The 12,078-nt window shown below is 33.1% G+C and overlaps 1 pseudogene; it reads left to right on the top strand.

Annotated features, from left to right (window-relative positions):
• Positions 1-4,034: 4,034 nt before the first annotated feature.
• On the top strand, positions 4,035-5,933 carry LOC150012287 (TRAF family member-associated NF-kappa-B activator pseudogene; annotated as a pseudogene).
• Positions 5,934-12,078: the final 6,145 nt, after the last annotated feature.

Genomic DNA, 12,078 nt, shown 5'->3' on the forward strand with positions numbered 1-12,078 from the left:
CTGTTCACTTATTTTGATTGAAAAAAATGCCTATTTATTTTTAGATAAATTTAAAGGAAACTTAAAATTAAGAAGAGTGAACTTATTTAAGAAACAACTTTATTATTTATGACATATTTATTAACTCTAAATATGGAGTTAACAAGTTTATGTGTATGCATTTTTCATTGGGTAGGTACAACATACCAAAAGGAAAACAAAAAGTATTTAATTGTGTTCAATTTTTTTAAAGATTTTATTTATTTATATTTAGAGACAAGGGAAGGAGAAAGAGAGAGAGAAAAACAGCAATGTGTGGTTGCCTCTTATGTGCCCCCAACTGGGGACCTAGCCCACAACCCAGGCATATGCCCTGACTGGGAATCGAACTGGAGACCCCTTGGTTCACAGGCCAGCGCTCAATCCACTGAGCCACACCTACCAGGGCTAATTGTGTTCAATTTAAGCAATTAAATAAACTCAAAAATTTACATAGATTACCAAAAAATGACAACTACAATCTACAATATAAAATTTAGTGTTATAAATAAGATATAGTAATTATGTATACATAAAATACGAGTCAATATTGAGACAAAAATAACACTGAATTGATAAAAAATACAATTGGGTGAAACAATAATAGAGAAGAATTAGTTTTCAGATATGTAGAAAATTCAGCTTTCTAATGCAAAAATAAAATGATGTGAAATTAACACAATGTATTTTTAAAATAAAATTAGTTTTTATAAATTGCAGTAAATCATGTAGTAAAATGCATTGTGCTAGATATAACATTGCAAAATATAGAAGATGTATGGGGTCTCAAAAATTGTCCTGTATTGTTATTCACGTTTTTCATTTTCTTATTTTAGAAAATAAATTGGACTTTATCCACCCTTCCCCACCTGTTACTCGCCTTAAACAGTTACTTACTGATTGCAAGTGAGAAAAAAAAATCAACCAGTATTATTTTTTAAAGTATTTTATATATTTATTTTTAGAGAGAGGGTTAGGGAGGGAGAAAGAGAGGGAGAGAAACATCAGTGTTGTTGCCAAGTGGTTGCCTCTTGGATGCCCCCAACTGGAGACCTGGCCCTCAACCCAGGCATGTGCCCTGACAGAGAACTGAACTGGGGACCCTCTGGTTACCAGGCTGGCACTCAATCCACTGAGTCACACCAGCTGGGGCTAATTTTTTTTCTTTTAAAAGGCATTTACTGACTCAAGTGATAAGCAAGTCAAGAGAAATACCTGATTTTAGATCTTTGGGTCCAGGAATTAAACAATGCCAGAAGAGCATCAGGACTCTGTCCTTTGATTCAGCTTTACCTGTTTGGGGAAATACTAGCCATCTCTACCTACAGAGTGAGGATGGTCACTACTGGCAAAGGCTAGTCCAGATTTATATTCTTCTAGCTTGGTGAATTTGACAAAAAGTGAAGGTATTTCCTCCAATAGTTCTGGAGGTGTTCCCAGATCCAATTTCCACAGGCCTTTTGACATAATGCATGTATATCCCTGAACATGGTTCTCAAAAGAAAAATCAAGTACAACAACCAATATAAAGATAAATGAATTCTGGACACAAAGCAACAAATAAAGAAAAAATGCCTGCATAGTCTTTACCCCTAATACTCAAACATGTATTTTTTCCCACGTGTACAATTCTAAAAATGGTTCTGCTTTAATATAATGCACTCACCCCGTCTTTTATATTTCTATCAACTTAAGTCATTCTTTTTTTTGGTACCAAGAGAAGTTATTCTTCCACGATACAGATATGAATATATCACTATCTTAAAAACTACTTTTATTATTATATACAGAAAGCAAAAAGTTTTTCATTCAAAACTATTTATTCAAGAGCCCACTAAGTGTCAGATAACTGTATTCACATGGAGGCTAATATAGTAGGTCAATTGGATGAGGTCTCTGTCCTAAGGAAGGGCACAATTTACCATGTAATTGAAGCAAAAAATGCAAAAATTTGGGGGTGTGTGGAGAGAGGAGAGCGAGAGCAAGAGCACTGTGCTAGTTTGGGACCAGGGTATAAAAACAAGCTAGAAAGTGAGAGGGAATATTGAAAGTAGCTTCCCAGAGAAAGCAACATCTAAATTGAGCCTAACTTCATGACAAGAAATTATATCGGTGTCTGTGGGAAGAAAGTATTCAAGGTTAATAAAAAAACAGTTGTAAAAACCCAGAACTAAGAGTAAAAATGGTCACCTGAGGAATTGGAAGATATTCAATATAACAGGATCATGGCATAAAATATAAAGCGATGCATAAGGGATGATGTTAGAGATTTAAAGACATTTCTGTGAGCCTTGTTGATATTCATTCTTCATTACACCTCATAGAATTCTGTCTCCCTTCCAGTATCATAAACATGAGAAAATCTTATAAGCTGGAAATATTCTGAAGAGCTCAATTTTCTTTTTTATAAAACTAAAATAATGAGAGTGTCTATCTCACAGGGTTGAAGTAGATTAACTGGGTTAACACACAGAATCTTCTTAAAGAAGTACCTGATTCCTATTTGATTAGTTATTATTGGCATTATTATACCAGAAGTGTGTCTACAATTTCTTCATTTCTTTACTTTAGACCAAGTTGGTTTGTTTGGTAGGAATTCCTTTCTCACCTGTATCTAAAGTCCATCTCAACACCGTACTCTTAGGGTTAAGAGTACTTCTCATATCTTATAATCTCCCTACCTTTTTTTTTTAACCTCTGTGAACACTTCATGCATATATATTGTCTTAAGTTAAAATTATGTGCATGTATGTCTTTCTACCTATGTATCTTATGACCTCCTGCAGGTTTTTTCAATCTGTATTCTCCATGGAACCTAGCCAAGTGCTGTATTGATATGACTGCATAAGTCTTGTTTTAATTTGAATTGAATCCAGACATCAGAGGTAAAATAAATAAGAAATCAAAATCATCACACACACACACACATACACACACAATACTGAAATAAGTATTAAAAAAAACCTCACTTATTTAAATCTCCAGTTACAAATATCTGGCTATCATAGAATACATAAAAATAAATATATACAAATAATTTCAACTAAAGGCAACCTGTATTAAGTGTAATATAAAATAGAAGATTTGAGAAGTGTTCTTACATTATTATAGATTGAGATGAAATTTATATTTGTGTGGTATGTAATCAAATGATTAACTGTTGAAATCAATAGTGTGAACCAGATGTAAAGCTGTAACATTAAGAATGATTAAAGAGTCAAATGCTTTTAAGCACTTCTGGAAATGTACTTATAATCAGACATAAGCTGAGCCAAGTGGGGCTTAGGATCTTACTTTTCTATGCTATTTCAATTAGCTGCTATCTAATCAATAAATAGGATTTTAGTTCAAGGAGGTATATAAAATTGAGAAAAATAGCAATTGTCAATTTCTCTAGATATCATAAGTAACTCAACATGTCACTAATTCAGATTGGCCTACTATTTAAATTTTTAATTCACACTTATGTGCTGATATTCAAGTACTGATCCAAATCTTCAGTGATTTATTTCATTTCATTCTCAAAACACCATTTCCAATATTATTACCATTTTACAGATGAGGGAATTAGACCACAAGGAAGTTGAACAGCCTACTGAAGCTCATACCAGCAGTAAAAGGAAGATCCAAGATTCTACCCAGACATCTTAGTTCCAGAATACAAACTTTAAAATACCATGGGCCCTGGCTGCTGTGGCTCGGTGGACTGAGCAGCGGCTTGCGAGCCAAGTGTCGCTGGTTCAAGTCGCAGTCAGGGCACATGACTAGGTTGCATGTCAGGTCCCCAGTTGAGGGCGCAAGTGAGAGGCAACCACACAGTGATGTTTCTCTCCCTTTCTCCTTTCCCCTCTCTCAATAAATAAATAAATAAATAAATAAATATATATATATATATATATATATATATATATATATTTAAATGGTATGCTCCTTCTGATGTTTAAAATATACCTAACATAGAGTACCATCTCTGAAGCCCCTTGCTGCACCCAACACAGTGCTTTACATGTAACCTGTCATTTACTCCATCCTTGATAGTGATGCTACAGGACAGAGAGGAATGGATAAAAACATTGGTGAGCAACTCAATAAAGCTTATGAAGCCTTCCGACAGGCATGCATGGATAGAGATTCCGCAGTAAAAGAACTACAGCAAAAGCAGACTGAAAACTATGAGCAGAGAATACGTGAGCAACAGGAACAGCTGTCACTTCAACAAACTATTATTGACAAGTTACAATCAGAGTTACTTCTTGGCAATTCCAGTCGAGATGACAGTTATGGCTGTGTCCCCCCGCTTGAAGACAATGAAGCAAGGAAGAATAATTTGACTCTTGATCAGCCACATGATAAAGTAAAATCAGGAATACCAGGAGAAAAAGAATCAAAGGAAAGAAGACAAGAGGTTTCTTCTCCTAGAAAAGAAACTTCACCAAGAAGTCTTGGCATTCCTTTATTCCATGAAAGGAGTTATATAGAAAAGACTTTCTGGGATCTGAAAGAAGAATTTCATAGAATATGCATGCTAGCAAAAGCTCAAAAAGACCACTTAAGCAAACTTAATGTTCCAGCCACTGCAACTGAAACACAGTGCTCAGTGCCTGTACAGCGTACCGATAAAACGGATAAACAAAAAGTGCCATTTAAGCATCAGACTGAAGATGATATAAATAGAGGTGCACCCTGTGTCACATCTGTCACACCAAGAGGACTGGGACGAGATGAGGAAGACACCTCTTTTGAATCACTTTCTAAATTCAATGTCAAGTTTCCACCTATGGACAGTGACTCCACTTTCTTACATAGTATTCCAGAAAGACCCAATATTCTTGGTCCTTCTACATCTGAGGCTGTGTGTCAGGATAAATTCAGTACAGAAATCAGAGACAGCCCAGGAAACTTGATTAAAACAGAAGAAACTTTATATGAAATTCAGGGAGTTGCCCCCATAGCTTCAGCTATACAAAACCTTAAAACAACTGATAATACAAAATCCTCAAATCTTGTAAACACTTCTATCAGGACAACTCTGGATAGAGCTCCGTGTTTACCACCTGGAGACCATAATGCATTATATGTAAATACATTCCCACTTCAGGACCTGTCTGATGCACCTTTTCCTTCACTTGATTCACCAGGAATAGCTGTCCGAGGACCACAGCAGCCCATTTGGAAGCCCTTTCCTAATCAAGACAGTGACTTATCATCTGTACGAAGTGGCTCAGAACTGCATATACCTCGAGTATGTGAATTCTGTCAAGCAGTTTTCCCACCCTCCATTACATCCAGGGGGGATTTCCTCCGGCATCTTAATTCACACTTTAATGGGGAGACTTAAGACACATTTGAAAACAGACATATCAAGTTCTATGTGATAATTTGGGGTTTGTAATACTACAAATACTTTGATTGCAAACTTAGTTCAAGATCATTTATTAAAAAATCACAGCAATTTGAATTTTTTCTAAACTTATTTTGTAACTTTCTTTTATTAAAGATCAAACTATAATTCATTATATTCATGGTTACAGTGTTTATTACTGTAATTCAAAATTATGTATATGACTTACAAAATTGTATGACCTTAATTTATGTTTGCTTCAACTATCTAAGCTTATTGCTTGGATTTCTAGTTAGATCTGTTGAATTTGGTGATGTCAGATGTTTACAGGGTTTTTTTCATTAAAAAATTTAAATTATGCTCTAAGTGATTTTTTAAAATAAACCTATAATAAAGAATAGCAGACAACATAAACATCTAATTAAATACAAAACCTAAGACATTTTGTCCAGTGATAAAATCACTGGGAGAACTGTTTAAACACTTTAGAGTTTCTAAAATAATATACATGGTTTTTATTTCTACTGTGTTGGTACAAGATGAAATGAAATAAGTATTAAAAGAGTTAGTTATATTGTGATCGTTAATGTGAGCTTTGTTCCTGAGTAAAATAAATAAATAAAGGAAATAAATCACATTTAAAAAATAAATAAATAAAATAAAATAAAATATACCTAACATAGAAATTGAGAATAAAAACCTAGGGAAAAAAAAACCAAATCCCCAAATTAACTAATTTAATTCAACCAGAATATGCCACTGCTGCCCCCTTGTATGTCAGATCTGCTATTTGATTTAATCTGACTAATTGGGCATTGCTTTGATATCCATTTTTCAGGTTATAAACTATTTTGTCATATCTTTAAATTTATTGATAATTTTTAAATGTTGCCTCCTACCATAGACTGTTACAACTTTAAGTACACATAAATTATAGAACCAATACTTCTATTTCTTTGTTTTCCTATCATCCTTTTATGTTGTCTTTTTATTTGCATTTAAATCTTTTTTTTTTTTAAGTTCTGCTCTTTTAACACTTTCATATGCACACTTCAAAGACAGGCATTAAAACTAGTGATTCCTAAATTGAGACAGAGTTAAAAATGTCTTCTGATCTATAACACACAAAGTTCTTATTGCCATTTCTTACTATTAGTTAATTCCCATGACTATAGGGAAAAGGGAAGATGGTTTACATGTGTATTTTTTTTATTGTTGTTCAATTACAGTTGTCCCAATTTTTCTCCCATTGCTCTCCCCTGCTCCCCACCCCACGCTGTCCATGTCCATGGGTCCGTTATATTTGTTTCTCGATTAGACCCTTCCCCTTCCCTGTTATCCTCTTCCCCTTCTCCTCTGGTCGCTGTCAGTCTGTTCCTTGTTTCCACGCCTCTGGTTTTATTTCACTCTTTTGTTTTGTTCATTAAGTTCCACTAATAGGCGAGATCATATAGTATTTGTCTTTTGCAGCCTGGCTTATTTCACTTAGTATAATACTCATGTTAATGGATAAACTGAGGCATATTTAAAACTTTAAGAATTTATTTGAGCAAAAATCTATTTGAATTGGGGAGCATCCAATTTAGCAGATAGAAAGGAACTCTGAGGAGCTGTACGAAATGAAAGTCTTATAGGCAGAAGGGAACAAGAACAAGGAAGTTATACTAGGTAAAGTGGTTTAGTTATCGCTACATTACTTTTCTTTAGGGGATGACAGCGGGCACCTATCAGGCAAATGACCTAACTAGGGCTGATCAGGCCATTCCTGATTGACTGGTTTAAGATTTCATTACTGGGAGAACCAAAACTATAATTATGTCTTGACTTGTGATGTGGAACTTAGCATAAGTGACTCCATTTTGGGCCTGTTATCTTATTTGTAACATTCATTAAAAGCTACTTAAGAGTGAATATCAAAGGACTGAGAAGAAGTAAAATAGATGAAGAAAAAGACTACAAAAAGAGACAAGAAAAAAACTTTAGTTAAAATATGTGATTGGCTGTTTGAAAAATCCTTGTATTTAAGCGCGTTTCTAAAACTATAAAATAAAAACATGTATATACTGGCTCTGAATATTATCCATTCAGCCAATAGAGCACAAGTTTTTTCAGCCCTAAACATGATAAACTGTTGAACATTCAATTCCATTATAATATATTGATATGGTCATATCAAGATGGTTGAAAGAGTTACTATTATGGGTCAATGGAAAAATCTATTTAAAAAATGTTTGGCGATTCTAACATTAGAAATGAGAAGATTAGTTATAAGAAGGGGTTTGAGAGGTTCATATAAAATATTCAGATATACTGGTGCTCAGAGACACATTCCTTATTAGGAAAATCTGATGTATCTATCACTTTAAAAGATAGTATTGCAATGTTATTTTTCCAAAGATAATATTTACAATGCCCCTTTGTTTCTTTTAAAGGTTTTAAAAATTATGATATTCTCTCAAAAGTCATCTAAGGTAAAATATTAAGTACATTTTCTTGAGATATTTTAGTGCCCTCTAGTGTGAAGAAATTAACAATAAATTTCATTTTCTAAATTATATAATTGTTTTAAAAATGCAAGCTTTTAGAAATAGCAACTTTAGACCAGTATGAAGAGGGTACAAAAATATTCAGCTTTTAAAAGCAGATTAGAACCAGATGTCAGTTCAACCTAAATATAAAGCCTAACGAAATGCAACATTTGTCCTACTTTTATTTAACCCAGGTTAAACAGCTCCTCCTTCCCTTCTCCTTGACTGTTAGACAGGACATCTCATTTGCTTAAATTCATTCTTAGATGTCAGATGTTCAGCAAGTTAGGTTGCTAGCTGCCCTTTCTAATACTGTAAGTTCTGTTTTCTCCTGGGGGGGTGGGGGGGTGGTGTGTGTGTGTGTGTGTGTGTGTGTGTGTGTGTGTGAAACAATGTATATATATTGGGTGCGTGCCTTCTCTGAATCTACTAGCCTCTGGCATACTGAAACATTTGATTTGTGATTAGGATAGTTTGCTATTGCCAAGTAAAAGGAGCCAAATCTAAAGCCTCCTGCTACTCCCACTGGCAGATTTTTTTTTTTTTCCAAATAAGAATGGGATATTAAGGGTATATGCAACTATTCAAAAAAGAAAATGCAGAGTTTGTGAAGGATCAACAGGAGGAATTTGAGCCAAAAGAAAAGTTTAAACTAAGTTTGGAAAATCATTTTACTGGAGGTCTCTCGAAATTTAACTATAAGTTTAATAATAGATGCATCAAAAGAATTGACCATAACTATTCTTTGTCTACCAATTACCAACATTGACCATTAGATTATGCATGCATTGAAAAGATATGATGGGAGATGTCACATAGCATTGTTTTAATTTTCTATGGTGAATCCATGACTTTTGAATTATAATAAATTCAAATTGAGACCATAGCCCAGTTCATACTATTAGAAAATCTATGAATTCCTCTCCAAACTGACTTGAATCACCTTTTTTTATCATGTTTTTACTGAAAAGTGAATGACAGCAAAATTGAGTGATTACAAATAGCTTTGTGGTTTTTAATATCTTAAAAGGAACACTAAAGATCAAGAATCACTGTTGGATACCAAAAACTCGATAATAATGTTTTATTTGGCAATGCTATATTCTTAATGTGATCCAAATTTTATAAACAATAATCTCTGTAAAAAAAAATCATAGAGAATGATTTTGTATTTGTATTTTGGCAAATCTTCTGTATGTTTTGTATGTGTAGTCTGAGGATGAAATAATAAAGTTTGGGCAATTGAAGCATCAGAGGAAAATTACACATTTCATACATTTAAAAATGTAAATAAAATTGTAGTTAATATTTAATACTTTAAGATAAAATATGAATAAGCGTGTTATTCAGTGAAATTTATAATTATCCTCTGTCAACATGTTAGTATACACTTTATAATAAATTAGCCCGAACAGGCTGAGTTCCCATAATTGGTACAAAAGTTCATGCAAATGGTTGCAGGGTTACCAAGTGACTTAAAAATCTTAGCATTTCAGTCAACAGCTTGGACAGGTGAGGAATTATCACTATCCCCAGTGTTATAATTAAAAGCAGTAAAGGTAGCATCAGTATTCATTTCCATGAATTCCTTGAGGCATGTTTCATTTTCTCTTATATTTGTTTACATATACCCTTTCCCCTACTCCCAGAAACATATAATATTTCTCCTGCTCCCAGATAACTTGACATATGAGAGATATGGACAGTTTTCAATGCAACCATCTTTTTTATACCCTAGGCTAGAGTGAAGAATTCATGTTAATTGAGTGTCTACTGAACACTAGGATCCCCTATGTGCTTTTATGGTCTTAATCTATTTATTTTTTTCACAATAGTCATTTGAGGTGGACAACATTATGTTTATTTTAAAGATGAAACACAAAGGTTCTGAAAAAGTTATCATATGTCATGTATTGAGCTCTTTCTAGTTGTTAGATATTATTCTAAAATCTTTCTGAAAATAATTATTTTTAAACCTGATGGCAACACAAAGATGTGGGTTTTATGCCTCTAATGCTACAGATGAAACAAGTAAACCTTAAAGAAATGGGTAGCTTGACTATGTTTACACAGCTTTCAACAGTAAAACTAAGACTTTATCTCAGATCAGTCTGATTCTAAACTTTGATCTACTAATGTTAACAGGGTGAATTAATAAGAACTGGAGGCATCAACATCACTTACCTCACCACCAGGAAAAGCACAGCATTTCTTGTCTTTGTTTATCTAAAAGGTAGATTGAGGGCAGATACCAGACTGACAACTCAGGTGTGTGGAAGCCAGACTTGAGATAAAAATTATTTGTACAACGCTCAACACTAGGACTAAGGCTTCCAGACTTGGCAAAGACCCATGTGTCCAAATCTGGCATAAAGTTATAATGTTATCCATTTTAAAAGGAAAAACAGATTAATGAGGAAATGTTCAATGAATGTCTTAAAGAAAAATCAAACCAAAATAAACAAGACTAAAGATGAATAATGAGGAGAAAGGAGGGCAGGCTATAGAACTCTTGCTTCCTAGAGGGATGATCAAACTTTATCCTTTGCTCTGCAGCTCACTTTCAAACTTAGATTCTCCTTTCTATCCAACCATGCTCAGTTACTTTCCCTTCCTGGAAATATCAATGTTCTCTCCTGCATCTGACACTTTAATTAGTGTGCACATTTACATGGAATCCATTTCCTCACATTTTCCTCCACTTCACTTTACTAACTTCTACTCATTTTTCAGTTTTAACTTATAATCAATTCCCTCAGGAAGACTTCTCTCATCCTAAGTCTACATTAGGTCTCATATCTCAAATTTCCTGAAATACCTGAATTACCCCTCTCCTAATTGTAATTACTTAGTTATTTCTCTTATCTAGTAATATTCTTTATAAAATATCCTCTTGACCACACTGGAAACTCCATTAAGACAGGGTATACATATGTCTGATTCATCAGCATTTCACTATATTTGGCACCTTGTTGAACAGATAAATGAATGCTAATATGTTCCCAATTTCATGGTTAAACCATAATTACAATTTTAGCAGAAATAGAAATTATTATGAATGTATAAACTTCTCAGGTTACAGAAGAAAGATGAGTTAGAGGTCTTTTTTCTCTAAATGTTCAGAGTTTATTACAGAAATAAATATCTATAAAATGTTATGGAATGAAAGTGAATATATAACCATTTTTGTCTAGACGGTATGTAAGTGCTATACTGATCCTAGGTCACTTTTTAAAAGCAAATAAAAACATGGAACAGTTCTAGTGTGTCTTTATTGGTTTTATTAATGTTTTAAAAATCAAAACAATTTTTCTTACTGTTTATTTTCTCCTAGTGGTCAAAAATATATTGCAGCCCTTAACTCACTCAAATGCATAATATCTATTTAGAACAAATTTAAAGGTTGACATTGAGAATATGAAGGGTGCTTACTTATTAGTTTGTTCTCAACTGTTTTGATAAAATGTTCATCTTTCCAAAGATGTTCTAAGTTATATACAATGCAATAACTCAGTTTTTAAAAAAATCTAAATATTCTCCTTAATAAGTAAGTAAACTACAATTAAGACACACTAAACAAGTTTATTAGAATGGTTTTGTAGTATCTACATATTTGAACAATTTGGCAAGAAAAATAGTTTCAAGGATTTTTTCTTCACTTTGGAGCTTTCAAAACACTTTAACATCAACGATGGTAAAAAAAAGAAAAAGAAACTGTACCTATATTTGTCTACTATAGAGAAATTATCCAACCTAATTTATTCATCATAAAAGCAATTTTGAAAATTTTATTAAATATCTACTTATATTTATAAATCATCGGCCATGAAATAGAATAAAACTAATTGCATTATTTTACATTTTAAACTTCTTTATATTTTGTTCTTCCTCAGTCATTCAAGTAAATTCAATCAGGCTTCACTGCACCATCTGATAAATAGAGATACTATTTTTGAGACTCTGAGCCAAAATTCATCCTCATTTTAACTGACAGTGAATGATATAAGTATCAGATCTTTATAATAGAAAGCACTATTATTCAATAGACTAATTAGATTGATAGAGTCATCAAGTGCTAAAAATATTGTAAAATCTAAAACATATAAGGGTTTATTTTTTCATGTAACATGTGTCCCATCTGTAACATGCCCACTGATTTTATAGCTGTTTAAGAAAGTTTTTTTTAATTTT

This window comes from Furipterus horrens, unplaced genomic scaffold (genome assembly GCF_987537825.1).
Source record: "Furipterus horrens unplaced genomic scaffold, mFurHor1.1.pri manual_scaffold_4, whole genome shotgun sequence".
In the NCBI taxonomy this organism is placed as follows: Eukaryota; Metazoa; Chordata; class Mammalia; order Chiroptera; family Furipteridae; genus Furipterus; species Furipterus horrens.